Below are 14874 nucleotides of genomic sequence, written 5' to 3' on the forward strand. Positions count from 1 at the left end.
TCCGATGATCTAGCAGGATGCCTTGACCTTATCAACACGGATTCTTCGGTGTATGCGGTATCATATATAGGTAATGATGTAGGTGGTATCATATATAGGTAATGATGGTACGATATCATATATACGTAATGCTGGTACACCGTATCATATATAGGTAACGATGTAGGCGGTATCATATATAGGTAATGGTGTAGGCGGTATCATATATAGGTAATGATGTAGGCGGTATCATATATGGGTTACACACCACCATTGTCATTTCCTCTATAATTCAATGTGAAATGATTATTTTTAGACAACATTTAAAGGCATTTCGTGAGAATGCAGACTATGATAAACATATATATTCTTAAAGTACAAGCTTTAAATTACCTTTTAAGCCAATAAAAAGGGGGGTCAAGTTATTCCTAAGAAAAATCTCTCCACATGAAAAACACACTCTAAAAATTGCACCGTCCGTACTCGGGGTATAAAAGTTTCAGGAATAATGATATTTTTGACAGTGTATTGAGCATGTGTAAAAACATGTCTATCCGTCATAAAAACATTATTTTTTTATTGAGAATTTTCCACACAACGGAAGTACATAAGACGCAATGGTGACGTCATACCTATAAGGTAATGATATAGGCGGTATCATATATAGGTAATGATGTAGGTGGTATCATATATAAGTAATGATGGTACGCGGTATCATATATAGGTAATGGTGTACGCGGTATCATATATAGGAAATGATGGTACGCGGTATCATATATAGGTAATGATGGTACGCTGGGAGAGGGCCGTAACTGATGATGGTATAACTCGTGGCCCGATCCTTTGCATGTTAAATAATCACTCATTTGTTTTAAATAAGGTATATATATATGATCTATTTGTATTGCTTTATTGTCAACATACATGCAATAAACTATTATTAAATTAAAAATATATACAGTCGAACCTCGCTATGTCGACGTCGGATAAGTCGACTTTCCGGTTATGTCGACTTTTCCCGAATTTATTCCTTCTTATTCTTTATAAAATACATCTGTTTGTGTCGATTTTTTTATCTCGACTTTTCGCTATGTTGACCTCGTTTTTCAGTCAAAGTGGTCGAATTTCACACGTTTCCTATGTTCTTTATCTTTATGTCGAACTGTAGATCGAGACGTAGGTGTGAAAATATTCATGACGGTTTGCGGCATGTCACAAAATACCGTGCGTGTCAATATAACAAACTATCATAATTGGGGGATAGAAAAATGTAATTGGTAAGTGCGAATAATTAAAGTTGTTTGTTTATGTATTTAATTAAAGAGACATTTATTGCTCAAGCTCTTTGGTATTGTTTTAAACATGAAAATTTTATTGATAAGATATCAATCCGAATGGGAACAAAAAGAATAACTTCAAAATATCAAATGTTAGTTCCACTGTTCTGGTCGATCGATTCAGAGAAGGACCCGGTATAAAATCTTACAATGTACAAATGTATGCAATTGTGGTTTTATGTGTTTTGTGTGATCCATAAACGTACAAGAAATACATTTGACACAAATAATTCTTCTTTTGTTTCACTTTATTTTTCAATAATAAGTTGGCTGTTTTCACGACGACAGTATTTAACAAGACCGTTAAATTGTGGAGGTAAACATCGTACAACCCAAATCAAACGTGTTGGGATTGGTGATAGTTTTTGTAATTCTGATGAGTCGACTTTTCGTTATCTCGACTTTTTCACTAGGTCCCGAAAAAGTTGACATAACGAGGTTCGACTGTAGTAAATGATGATACAATGAGCGATTAAAATCAAACAGTTGTCGTTGAGGCCCAAGATAGTTGTCGTTTAGATAGTTGTGGTTGAGGCCCCAGATAGTTGTGGTTGAGGCACAAGATAGTTGTGGTTAAGGCCCCAGATAGTTGTGGTTAAGGCCCCAGATAGTTGTGGTTGAGGCCCCAGATAGTTGTGGTTGAGGCCCCAGATAGTTGTGGTTGAGACCCCAGATAGTTGTGGTTGAGGCCACAGATAGTTGTGGTTAAGGTCCCAGATAGTTGCGGTTAAGGCCCCAGATAGTTGTGGTTGAGGTCCCAGATAGTTGTCGTTGAGGCCCCAGATAGTTGTCGTTGAGGTCCCAGATAGTTGTGGTTGAGGCCCCAGATAGTTGTCGTTGAGGCCCCAGATAGTTGTGGTTGAGGTCCCAGATAGTTGTCGTTGAGGTCCCAGATAGTTGTCGTTGAGGCCCCAGATAGTTGTTGTTGAGGTCCCAGATAGTTGTCGTTGAGGCCCAAGATAGTTGTGGTTGAGGCCACAGATAGTTTTGGTTGAGGTCCCAGATAGTTGTTGTTGAGGCCCCAGATAGTTGTTGTTGAGGTCCCAGATAGTTGTGGTTGAGGCCCCAGATAGTTTTGGTTGAGGCCCCAGATAGTTTTGGTTGAGGTCCCAGATAGTTGTGGTTGAGGTCGCAGATAGTTGTGGTTGAGGTCGCAGATAGTTGTCGTTGAGGTCCCAGATAGTTGTGGTTGAGGTCCCAGATAGTTGTCGTTGAGGTCCCAGATAGTTGTGTTTGAGGCCCCTGATAGTTGTGATTCAGGCCCCAGATAGTTGTCGTTGAGGTCCCAGATAGTTGTGGTTGAGGTCCCAGATAGTTGTGTTTGAGGCCCCTGATAGTTGTGATTCAGGCCCCAGATAGTTGTCGTTGAGGTCCCAGATAGTTGTGGTTGAGGTCCCAGATAGTTGTCGTTGAGGCCCCAGATAGTTGTCGTTGAGGCCCCTGATAGTTGTGATTCAGACCCCAGATAGTTGTGGTTGAGGTCGCAGATAGTTGTCGTTGAGGTCCCAGATAGTTGTGGTTGAGGTCCCAGATAGTTGTCGTTAAAGCCCCAGATAGTTATGGTTGAGGCCCCAGATAGTTGTCGTTGAGGCCCCAGATAGTTGTCGTTGAGGCCCCAGATAGTTGTGGTTGAGGCCCAAGATAGTTGTGGTTGAGGTCCCAGATATTTGTGGTTGAGGCCCCAGATAGTTGTGGTTGAGGTCGCAGATAGTTGTGGTTGAGGTCGCAGATAGTTGTCGTTGAGGTCCCAGATAGTTGTGGTTGAGGTCCCAGATAGTTGTCGTTAAAGCCCCAGATAGTTGTGGTTGAGGCCCCAGATAGTTGTCGTTGAGGCCCCAGATAGTTGTGGTTGAGGTCCCAGATAGTTGTGGTTGAGGTCCCAGATAGTTGTGGTTGAGGTCCCAGATAATTGTCGTTGAGGCCCAGATAGTTGTTGTTGAGGTCCAAGATAGTTGTTGTTGAGGCCACAGATAGTTGTTGTTGAGGCCAAAGATAGTTATGGTTGAAGTCCCAGATAGTTGTGGTTGAAGCCAAAGATAGTTGTGGTTGAGGTCCCAGATAGTTGTCGTTGAGGTTCCAGATAGTTGTTGTTGAGGTCCCAGATAGTTGTGGTTGAGGTCCCAGATGTTTGTGTTTGAGGCCCCTGATAGTTGTGATTCAGGCCCCAGATAGTTGTCGTTGAGGTCCCAGATAGTTGTGGTTGAGGCCCCAGATAGTTGTGGTTGAGGCCACAGATAGTTGTTTTGAAACCCCAGATAGCTGTGGTTGAGGCACCAGATAGTTGTCGTTGAGGCCCCAGATAGTTGTCGTTGAGGCCCCAGATAGTTGTTGTTGAGGCCCCAGATAGTTGTCGTTGAGGCCCCAGATAGTTGTTGTTGAGGCCCCAGATAGTTGTCGTTGAGGCCCCAGATAGTTGTCGTTGAGGCCCCAGATAGTTGTTGTTGAGGCCCCAGATAGTTGTCGTTGAGGTCCCAGATAGTTGTTGTTGAGGTCCCAGATAGTTGTCGTTGAGGCCCCAGATAGTTGTTGTTGAGGCCCCAGATAGTTGTGGTTGAGGTCCCAGATAGTTGTGGTTGAGGCCCAAGATAGTTGTTGTTGAGGCCCCAGATAGTTGTTGTTGAGGCCCCAGATAGTTGTTGTTGAGGCCCAAGATAGTTGTGGTTGAAGTCCCGGATAGTTGTGGTTGAGGCCCAAGATAGTTGTGGTTGAGACCCCAGATAGTTGTTGTTGAGGCCCAAGATAGTTGTTGTTGAGACCCCAGATAGTTGTTGTTGAGGCCCAAGATAGTTGTTGTTGAGGCCCCAGATAGTTGTCGTTGAGGCCCCAGATAGTTGTCGTTGAGGCCCCAGATAGTTGTCGTTGAGGCCCCAGATAGTTGTTGTTGAGGCCCCAGATAGTTGTTGTTGAGGCCCCAGATAGTTGTGGTTGAGGCCCCAGATAGTTGTCGTTGAGGCCCCAGATAGTTGTCGTTGAGGCCACAGATAGTTGTTGTTGAGGCCCCAGATAGTTGTTGTTGAGGCCCCAGATAGTTGTCGTTGAGGCCCCAGATAGTTGTTGTTGAGGCCCCAGATAGTTGTGGTTGAGGCCACAGGTAGTTGTCGTTGAGGTCCCAGATAGTTGTTGTTGAGGCCCCAGATAGTTGTGGTTGAGGCCCCAGATAGTTGTCGTTGAGGCCCCAGATAGTTGTCGTTGAGGCCCCAGATAGTTGTTGTTGAGGCCCCAGATAGTTGTCGTTGAGGCCCCAGATAGTTGTCGTTGAGGCCCCAGATAGTTGTTGTTGAGGCCCAAGATAGTTGTCGTTGAGGTCCCAGATAGTTGTTGTTGAGGCCCAAGATAGTTGTCGTTGAGGTCCCAGATAGTTGTTGTTGAGGCCCCAGATAGTTGTTGTTGAGGCCCCAGATAGTTGTGGTTGAGGCCCCAGATAGTTGTTGTTGAGGCCCAAGATAGTTGTCGTTGAGGCCCCAGATAGTTGTTGTTGAGGCCCAAGATAGTTGTCGTTGAGGTCCCAGATAGTTGTTGTTGAGGCCCAAGATAGTTTTCGTTGAGGTCCCAGATAGTTGTTGTTGAGGCCCCAGATAGTTGTCGTTGAGGCCCCAGATAGTTGTCGTTGAGGCCCCAGATAGTTGTTGTTGAGGCCCAAGATAGTTGTCGTTGAGGTCCCAGATAGTTGTTGTTGAGGCCCAATATAGTTTTCGTTGAGGTCCCAGATAGTTGTTGTTGAGGCCCCAGATAGTTGTCGTTGAGGCCCCAGATAGTTGTCGTTGAGGCCCCAGATAGTTGTTGTTGAGGCCCAAGATAGTTGTCGTTGAGGTCCCAGATAGTTGTTGTTGAGGCCCAAGATAGTTGTCGTTGAGGTCCCAGATAGTTGTTGTTGAGGCCCAAGATAGTTGTCGTTGAGGTCCCAGATAGTTGTTGTTGAGGCCCCAGATAGTTGTCGTTGAGGCCCCAGATAGTTGTTGTTGAGGCCCAAGATAGTTGTCGTTGAGGCCCCAGATAGTTGTTGTTGAGGCCCAAGATAGTTGTCGTTGAGGTCCCAGATAGTTGTTGTTGAGGCCCCAGATAGTTGTTGTTGAGGCCCCAGATAGTTGTGGTTGAGGCCCCAGATAGTTGTTGTTGAGGCCCCAGATAGTTGTGGTTGAGGCCCCAGATAGTTGTTGTTGAGGCCCCAGATAGTTGTGGTTGAGGCCCCAGATAGTTGTCGTTGAGGCCCCAGATAGTTGTGGTTGAGGCCACAGGTAGTTGTTTTGAGGCCCCAGATAGTTGTCGTTGAGGCCCCAGATAGTTGTCGTTGAGGCCCCAGATAGTTGTGGTTGAGGCCCAAGATAGTTGTGGTTGAAGCCCCAGATAGCTGTGGTTGAGGCCCAAGATAGTTGTCGTTGAGGTCCCAGATAGTTGTTGTTGAGGCCCAAGATAGTTGTTGAGGCCCCAGATAGTTGTCGTTGAGGCCCCAGATAGTTGTCGTTGAGGCCCCAGATAGTTGTTGTTGAGGCCCCAGATAGTTGTTGTTGAGGCCCCAGATAGTTGTCGTTGAGGCCCCAGATAGTTGTCGTTGAGGTCCCAGATAGTTGTGGTTGAGGCCCCAGATAGTTGTGGTTGAGGCCACAGGTAGTTGTTTTGAGGCCCCAGATAGTTGTCGTTGAGGCCCCAGATAGTTGTCGTTGAGGCCCCAGATAGTTGTTGTTGAGGCCCCAGATAGTTGTCGTTGAGGTCCCAGATAGTTGTGGTTGAGGCCCCAGATAGTTGTGGTTGAGGCCACAGATAGTTGTTTTGAGGCCCCAGATAGTTGTGGTTGAGGCCCCAGATAGTTGTCGTTGAGGCCCCAGATAGTTGTCGTTGAGGTCCCAGATAGTTGTGTTTGAGGCCCCTGATAGTTGTGATTCAGGCCCCAGATAGTTGTCGTTGAGGTCCCAGATAGTTGTGGTTGAGGCCCCAGATAGTTGTGGTTGAGGCCACAGATAGTTTTTTTGAGGCCCCAGATAGTTGTGGTTGAGGTCCCAGATAGTTGTGGTTAAGGCCCCAGATAGTTGTCGTTGAGGCCCCAGATAGTTGTCGTTGAGGCCCCAGATAGTTGTGGTTGAGGCCCCATATAGTTTTGGTTGAGGCCACAGATAGTTGTCTTGAGGCCCCAGATAGTTGTCGTTGAGGCCCCAGATAGTTGTCGTTGAGGCCCCAGATAGTTGTCGTTGAGGTCCCAGATAGTTGTGGTTGAGGCCCCAGGTAGTTGTTTTGAGGCCCCAGATGGTTGTCGTTGAGGCCCCAGATAGTTGTCGTTGAGGCCCCAGATAGTTGTCGTTGAGGTCCCAGATAGTTGTGGTTGAGGTCCCAGATAGTTGTGGTTGAGGCCCCAGATAGTTGTTGTTGAGGCCACAGATAGTTGTGGTTGAGGTCCCAGATAGTTGTCGTTGAGACCCAAGATAGTTGTCGTTGAGGTCCCAGATAGTTGTGGTTGAGGCCCCAGATAGTTGTGGTTGAGGCCACAGGTAGTTGTTTTGAGGTCCCAGATAGTTGTGGTTGATGTCCCATACAGTTATGGTTGAGGCCCCAGATAGTTGTTGTTGAGGCCACAGATAGTTGTTGTTGAGGTCCCAGATAGTTGTTGTTGAGGCCCCAGATAGTTGTCGTTGAGGCCCCAGATAGTTGTTGTTGAGGCCACAGATAGTTGTTGTTGAGGTCCCAGATAGTTGTCGTTGAGGCCCCAGATAGTTGTCGTTGAGGCCCCTGATAGTTGTGATTCAGACCCCAGATAGTTGTGGTTGAGGTCGCAGATAGTTGTCGTTGAGGTCCCAGATAGTTGTGGTTGAGGTCCCAGATAGTTGTCGTTAAAGCCCCAGATAGTTATGTTTGAGGCCCCAGATAGTTGTCGTTGAGGCCCCAGATAGTTGTCGTTGAGGCCCCAGATAGTTGTGGTTGAGGCCCAAGATAGTTGTGGTTGAGGTCCCAGATATTTGTGGTTGAGGCCCCAGATAGTTGTGGTTGAGGTCGCAGATAGTTGTGGTTCAGGTCGCAGATAGTTGTCGTTGAGGTCCCAGATAGTTGTGGTTGAGGTCCCAGATAGTTGTCGTTAAAGCCCCAGATAGTTGTGGTTGAGGCCCCAGATAGTTGTCGTTGAGGCCCCAGATAGTTGTCGTTGAGGTCCCAGATAGTTGTGGTTGAGGTCCCAGATAGTTGTGGTTGAGGTCCCAGATAGTTGTGGTTGAGGTCCCAGATAATTGTCGTTGAGGCCCAGATAGTTGTTGTTGAGGTCCAAGATAGTTGTTGTTGATGCCACAGATAGTTGTTGTTGAGGCCAAAGATAGTTATGGTTGAAGTCCCAGATAGTTGTGGTTGAGGTCCCAGATAGTTGTCGTTGAGGTTCCAGATAGTTGTTGTTGAGGTCCCAGATAGTTGTGGTTGAGGTCCCAGATGTTTGTGTTTGAGGCCCCTGATAGTTGTGATTCAGGCCCCAGATAGTTGTCGTTGAGGTCCCAGATAGTTGTGGTTGAGGCCCCAGATAGTTGTGGTTGAGGCCACAGATAGTTGTTTTGAGGCCCCAGATAGCTGTGGTTGAGGCCCCAGATAGTTGTCGTTGAGGCCCCAGATAGTTGTCGTTGAGGCCCCAGATAGTTGTTGTTGAGGCCCCAGATAGTTGTCGTTGAGGCCCCAGATAGTTGTTGTTGAGGCCCCAGATAGTTGTCGTTGAGGCCCCAGATATTTGTCGTTGAGGCCCCAGATAGTTGTTGTTGAGGCCCCAGATAGTTGTCGTTCAGGTCCCAGATAGTTGTTGTTGAGGTCCCAGATAGTTGTCGTTGAGGCCCCAGATAGTTGTTGTTGAGGCCCCAGATAGTTGTTGTTGAGGCCCAAGATAGTTGTGGTTGAAGTCCCGGATAGTTGTGGTTGAGGCCCAAGATAGTTGTGGTTGAGACCCCAGATAGTTGTTGTTGAGGCCCAAGATAGTTGTTGTTGAGACCCCAGATAGTTGTTGTTGAGGCCCAAAATAGTTGTTGTTGAGGCCCCAGATAGTTGTCGTTGAGGCCCCAGATAGTTGTCGTTGAGGCCCTAGATAGTTGTCGTTGAGGCCACAGATAGTTGTTGTTGAGGCCCCAGATAGTTGTTGTTGAGGCCCCAGATAGTTGTGGTTGAGGCCCCAGATAGTTGTCGTTGAGGCCCCAGATAGTTGTTGTTGAGGCCCCAGATAGTTGTGGTTGAGGCCACAGGTAGTTGTCGTTGAGGTCCCAGATAGTTGTTGTTGAGGCCCCAGATAGTTGTCGTTGAGGCCCCAGATAGTTGTCGTTGAGGCCCCAGATAGTTGTCGTTGAGGCCCCAGATAGTTGTTGTTGAGGCCCCAGATAGTTGTCGTTGAGGCCCCAGATAGTTGTCGTTGAGGCCCCAGATAGTTGTTGTTGAGGCCCCAGATAGTTGTGGTTGAGGCCACAGGTAGTTGTCGTTGAGGTCCCAGATAGTTGTTGTTGAGGCCCCAGATAGTTGTCGTTGAGGCCCCAGATAGTTGTCGTTGAGGCCCCAGATAGTTGTCGTTGAGGCCCCAGATAGTTGTTGTTGAGGCCCCAGATAGTTGTCGTTGAGGCCCCAGATAGTTGTCGTTGAGGCCCCAGATAGTTGTTGTTGAGGCCCAAGATAGTTGTCGTTGAGGTCCCAGATAGTTGTTGTTGAGGCCCAAGATAGTTGTCGTTGAGGTCCCAGATAGTTGTTGTTGAGGCCCCAGATAGTTGTTGTTGAGGCCTCAGATAGTTGTGGTTGAGGCCCTAGATAGTTGTTGTTGAGGCCCAAGATAGTTGTCGTTGAGGCCCCAGATAGTTGTTGTTGAGGCCCAAGATAGTTGTCGTTGAGGTCCCAGATAGTTGTTGTTGAGGCCCAATATAGTTTTCGTTGTGGTCCCAGATAGTTGTTGTTGAGGCCCCAGATAGTTGTCGTTGAGGCCCAAGATAGTTGTCGTTGAGGCCCCAGATAGTTGTTGTTGAGGCCCAAGATAGTTGTCGTTGAGGTCCCAGATAGTTGTTGTTGAGGCCCAATATAGTTTTCGTTGAGGTCCCAGATAGTTGTTGTTGAGGCCCCAGATAGTTGTCGTTGAGGCCCCAGATAGTTGTCGTTGAGGCCCCAGATAGTTGTTGTTGAGGCCCAAGATAGTTGTTGTTGAGACCCCAGATAGTTGTTGTTGAGGCCCAAAATAGTTGTTGTTGAGGCCCCAGATAGTTGTCGTTGAGGCCCCAGATAGTTGTCGTTGAGGCCCTAGATAGTTGTCGTTGAGGCCACAGATAGTTGTTGTTGAGGCCCCAGATAGTTGTTGTTGAGGCCCCAGATAGTTGTGGTTGAGGCCCCAGATAGTTGTCGTTGAGGCCCCAGATAGTTGTTGTTGAGGCCCCAGATAGTTGTGGTTGAGGCCACAGGTAGTTGTCGTTGAGGTCCCAGATAGTTGTTGTTGAGGCCCCAGATAGTTGTCGTTGAGGCCCCAGATAGTTGTCGTTGAGGCCCCAGATAGTTGTCGTTGAGGCCCCAGATAGTTGTTGTTGAGGCCCCAGATAGTTGTCGTTGAGGCCCCAGATAGTTGTCGTTGAGGCCCCAGATAGTTGTTGTTGAGGCCCCAGATAGTTGTGGTTGAGGCCCCAGATAGTTGTCGTTGAGGTCCCAGATAGTTGTTGTTGAGGCCCCAGATAGTTGTCGTTGAGGCCCCAGATAGTTGTCGTTGAGGCCCCAGATAGTTGTCGTTGAGGCCCCAGATAGTTGTTGTTGAGGCCCCAGATAGTTGTCGTTGAGGCCCCAGATAGTTGTCGTTGAGGCCCCAGATAGTTGTTGTTGAGGCCCAAGATAGTTGTCGTTGAGGTCCCAGATAGTTGTTGTTGAGGCCCAAGATAGTTGTCGTTGAGGTCCCAGATAGTTGTTGTTGAGGCCCCAGATAGTTGTTGTTGAGGCCCCAGATAGTTGTGGTTGAGGCCCCAGATAGTTGTTGTTGAGGCCCAAGATAGTTGTCGTTGAGGCCCCAGATAGTTGTTGTTGAGGCCCAAGATAGTTGTCGTTGAGGTCCCAGATAGTTGTTGTTGAGGCCCAATATAGTTTTCGTTGTGGTCCCAGATAGTTGTTGTTGAGGCCCCAGATAGTTGTCGTTGAGGCCCAAGATAGTTGTCGTTGAGGCCCCAGATAGTTGTTGTTGAGGCCCAAGATAGTTGTCGTTGAGGTCCCAGATAGTTGTTGTTGAGGCCCAATATAGTTGTCGTTGAGGTCCCAGATAGTTGTTGTTGAGGCCCCAGATAGTTGTCGTTGAGGCCCCAGATAGTTGTCGTTGAGGCCCCAGATAGTTGTTGTTGAGGCCCAAGATAGTTGTCGTTGAGGTCCCAGATAGTTGTTGTTGAGGCCCAAGATAGTTGTCGTTGAGGTCCCAGATAGTTGTTGTTGAGGCCCAAGATAGTTGTCGTTGAGGTCCCAGATAGTTGTTGTTGAGGCCCCAGATAGTTGTCGTTGAGGCCCCAGATAGTTGTTGTTGAGGCCCAAGATAGTTGTCGTTGAGGCCCCAGATAGTTGTTGTTGAGGTCCCAGATAGTTGTCGTTGAGGTCCTAGATAGTTGTTGTTGAGGCCCCAGATAGTTGTTGTTGAGGCCCCAGATAGTTGTGGTTGAGGCCCCAGATAGTTGTTGTTGAGGCCCCAGATAGTTGTGGTTGAGGCCCCAGATAGTTGTTGTTGAGGCCCCAGATAGTTGTGGTTGAGGCCCCAGATAGTTGTCGTTGAGGCCCCAGATAGTTGTGGTTGAGGCCACAGGTAGTTGTTTTGAGGCCCCAGATAGTTTTCGTTGAGGCCCCAGATAGTTGTCGTTGAGGCCCCAGATAGTTGTGGTTGAGGCCCAAGATAGTTGTGGTTGAAGCCCCAGATAGCTGTGGTTGAGGCCCAAGATAGTTGTCGTTGAGGTCCCAGATAGTTGTTGTTGAGGCCCAAGATAGTTGTTGTTGAGGCCCCAGATAGTTGTCGTTGAGGCCCCAGATAGTTGTCGTTGAGGCCCCAGATAGTTGTTGTTGAGGCCCCAGATAGTTGTTGTTGAGGCCCCAGATAGTTGTCGTTGAGGCCCCAGATAGTTGTCGTTGAGGTCCCAGATAGTTGTGGTTGAGGCCCCAGATAGTTGTGGTTGAGGCCACAGGTAGTTGTTTTGAGGCCCCAGATAGTTGTCGTTGAGGCCCCAGATAGTTGTCGTTGAGGCCCCAGATAGTTGTTGTTGAGGCCCCAGATAGTTGTCGTTGAGGTCCCAGATAGTTGTGGTTGAGGCCCCAGATAGTTGTGGTTGAGGCCACAGATAGTTGTTTTGAGGCCCCAGATAGCTGTGGTTGAGGCCCCAGATATTTGTCGTTGAGGCCCCAGATAGTTGTCGTTGATGTCCCAGATAGTTGTGTTTGAGGCCCCTGATAGTTGTGATTCAGTCCCCAGATAGTTGTCGTTGAGACCCCAGATAGTTGTGGTTGAGGCCCCAGATAGTTGTGGTTGAGGCCACAGATAGTTTTTTTGAGGCCCCAGATAGTTGTGGTTGAGGTCCCAGATTGTTGTGGTTAAGGCCCCAGGTAGTTGTCGTTGAGGCCCCAGATAGTTGTCGTTGAGGCCCCAGATAGTTGTGGTTGAGGCCCCATATAGTTTTGGTTGAGGCCACAGATAGTTGTTTTGAGGCCCCAGATAGTTGTCGTTGAGGCCCCAGATAGTTGTCGTTGAGGCCCCAGATAGTTGTCGTTGAGGTCCCAGATAGTTGTGGTTGAGGCCCCAGGTAGTTGTTTTGAGGCCCCAGATAGTTGTCGTTGAGGCCCCAGATAGTTGTCGTTGAGGCCCCAGATAGTTGTCGTTGAGGTCCCTGATAGTTGTGGTTGAGGTCCCAGATAGTTGTGGTTGAGGCCCCAGATAGTTGTTGTTGAGGCCACAGATAGTTGTGGTTGAGGTCCCAGATAGTTGTCGTTGAGGCCCCAGATAGTTGTCGTTGAGGTCCCAGATAGTTGTGGTTGAGGCCCCAGATAGTTGTGGTTGAGGCCACAGGTAGTTGTTTTGAGGTCCCAGATAGTTGTGGTTGAGGTCCCATACAGTTATGGTTGAGGCCCCAGATAGTTGTTGTTGAGGCCACAGATAGTTGTTGTTGAGGTCCCAGATAGTTGTTGTTGAGGCCCCAGATAGTTGTCGTTGAGGCCCCAGATAGTTGTCGTTGAGGTCCCAGATAGTTGTGGTTGAGGCCCCAGGTAGTTGTTTTGAGGCCCCAGATAGTTGTCGTTGAGGCCCCAGATAGTTGTCGTTGAGGCCCCAGATAGTTGTCGTTGAGGTCCCAGATAGTTGTGGTTGAGGTCCCAGATAGTTGTGGTTGAGGCCCCAGATAGTTGTTGTTGAGGCCACAGATAGTTGTGGTTGAGGTCCCAGATAGTTGTCGTTGAGACCCAAGATAGTTGTCGTTGAGGTCCCAGATAGTTGTGGTTGAGGCCCCAGATAGTTGTGGTTGAGGCCACAGGTAGTTGTTTTGAGGTCCCAGATAGTTGTGGTTGAGGTCCCATACAGTTATGGTTGAGGCCCCAGATAGTTGTCGTTGAGGCCACAGATAGTTGTTGTTGAGGTCCCAGATAGTTGTTGTTGAGGCCCCAGATAGTTGTCGTTGAGGCCCCAGATAGTTGTTGTTGAGGCCACAGATAGTTGTTGTTGAGGTCCCAGATAGTTGTCGTTGAGGCCCCAGATAGTTGTGTTTGAGGCCCCTGATAGTTGTGATTCAGGCCCCAGATAGTTGTCGTTGAGGTCCCAGATAGTTGTGGTTGAGGCCCCAGATAGTTGTGGTTGAGGCCCCAGATAACTGTGGTTGAGGCCCCAGATAGCTGTGGTTGAGGCCCCAGATAGTTGTCTTTGAGGCCCCAGATAGTTGTTGTTGAGGTCCCAGATAGTTGTTGTTGAGGCCCCAGATAGTTGTTGTTGAGGCCCCAGATAGTTGTGGTTGAGGCCCAAGATAGTTGTTGTTGAGGCCCCAGATAGTTGTCGTTGAGGCCCCAGATAGTTGTTGTTGAGGTACCAGATAGTTGTTGTTGAGGCCCCAGATAGTTGTTGTTGAGGCCCCAGATAGTTTTCGTTGAGGTCCCAGATAGTTGTTGTTGAGGCCCCACATAGTTGTTGTTGAGGCCCCAGATAGTTGTTGTTGAGGCCCCAGATAGTTGTGGTTGAGGCCCCAGATAGTTGTGGTTGAGGCCCCAGATAGTTGTCGTTGAGGCCCCAGATAGTTGTGTTTGAGGCCCCAGATAGTTGTGGTTGAGGCCCCAGATAGTTGTGGTTGAGGCCCCAGATAGTTGTTGTTGAGGCCACAGATAGTTGTTGTTGAGGTCCCAGATAGTTGTTGTTGAGGCCCCAGATAGTTGTGTTTGAGGCCCCAGATAGTTGTCGTTGAGACCACAGATAGTTGTCGTTGAGGCCCCAGATAGTTGTTGTTGAGGCCACAGATAGTTGTTGTTGAGGTCCCAGATAGTTGTTGTTGAGGCCCCAGATAGTTGTGTTTGAGGCCCCAGATAGTTGTGTTTGAGGCCACAGATAGTTGTCGTTGAGGCCCCAGATAGTTGTTGTTGAGGCCACAGATAGTTGTTGTTGAGGTCCCAGATTGTTGTCGTTGAGGTCCCAGATAGTTGTCGTTGAGGCCCCAGATAGTTGTTGTTGAGGCCACAGATAGTTGTGGTTGAGGTCCCAGATAGTTGTCGTTGAGGCCACAGATAGTTGTCGTTGAGGCCCCAGATAGTTGTTGTTGAGACCCCAGATAGTTGTCGTTGAGGCCCCAGATAGTTGTTGTTGAGGCCACAGATAGTTGTCGTTGAGGCCCCAGATAGTTGTCGTTGAGGCCACAGATAGTTGTGGTTGAGGCCCCAGATAGTTGTTGTTGAGGCCACAGATAGTTGTCGTTGAGGCCCCAGATAGTTGTTGTTGAGGCCACAGATAGTTGTGGTTGAGGCCCCAGATAGTTGTCGTTGAGGCCCCAGATAGTTGTCGTTGAGGCCCCAGATAGTTGTTGTTGAGGCCCCAGATAGTTGTGGTTGAGGTCCCAGATAGTTGTCGTTGAGGCCCCAGATAGTTGTCGTTGAGGCCCCAGATAGTTGTTGTTGAGACCCCAGATAGTTGTCGTTGAGGCCCCAGATAGTTGTCGTTGAGGCCCCAGATAGTTGTTGTTGAGGCCCCAGATAGTTGTCGTTGAGGCCCCAGATAGTTGTTGTTGAGGCCACAGATAGTTGTCGTTGAGGCCCCAGATAGTTGTGGTTGAGGTACCAGATAGTTGTCGTTGAGGTCCCAGATAGTTGTCGTTGAGGCCCCAGATAGTTGTTGTTGAGGCCACAGATAGTTGTGGTTGAGGTCCCAGATAGTTGTCGTTGAGGCCACAGATAGTTGTCGTTGAGGCCCCAGATAGTTGTTGTTGAGGCCCCAGATAGTTGTCGTTGAGGCCCCAGATAGTTGTTGTTGAGGCCACAGATAGTTGTCGTTGAGGCCCCAGATAGTTGTCGTTGAGGCCACAGATAGTTGTGGTTGAGGCCCCAGATAGTTGTTGTTGAGGCCACAGATAGTTGTCGTTGAGGCCCCAGATAGTTGTTGTTGAGG

Source organism: Mya arenaria, chromosome 9 (genome assembly GCF_026914265.1).
Source record: "Mya arenaria isolate MELC-2E11 chromosome 9, ASM2691426v1".
NCBI classification, from domain to species: domain Eukaryota; kingdom Metazoa; phylum Mollusca; class Bivalvia; order Myida; family Myidae; genus Mya; species Mya arenaria.